Source organism: Protobothrops mucrosquamatus, unplaced genomic scaffold (assembly GCF_001527695.2).
Source record: "Protobothrops mucrosquamatus isolate PMUCROS unplaced genomic scaffold, P.Mucros_1.0 scaffold375, whole genome shotgun sequence".
Taxonomy (NCBI): domain Eukaryota; kingdom Metazoa; phylum Chordata; class Lepidosauria; order Squamata; family Viperidae; genus Protobothrops; species Protobothrops mucrosquamatus.
Window position 1 is genome coordinate 1,071,717 of NW_015386707.1, and position 428 is coordinate 1,072,144.

Here is a 428-nt window from a genome sequence, read left to right on the forward strand (position 1 = left end):
TTTTTCTTCTAACTCTTCATGGATTGCTGTAGATATCTTCCACCCTGGCCCATCTGAAGTCAGTCTGTTTTCTTTTGTCTTGGCTCTGTAAGCCATATTCTTCCTCCAGCTGAAAACTACTGGATTCTTGTTCATGATAAATCATGCCAGTTTTTTTGTATAGGTTGATCAGGCTGCCAGTCAATTTGAATCTTTGCATCTCCCAAGCTGTCAATTCCCCTTATAACTGAGGAGCTGGGTATCCTACTGGAGGGAGAAAAGCATGGCCTTGATTCCTTTTACTTTTTTCATACAGATTTTTTTCTTTCTGTTTTAAAGATTTGCCCTTTATTTCCTGCATCTCTATAGGCTCCCTCCTGCTGAGCTAACCATTCCCATTGCTTTCTCTTTTTTCCTAGCCATTGACTTTGGGTTGAACTTATGTTGCT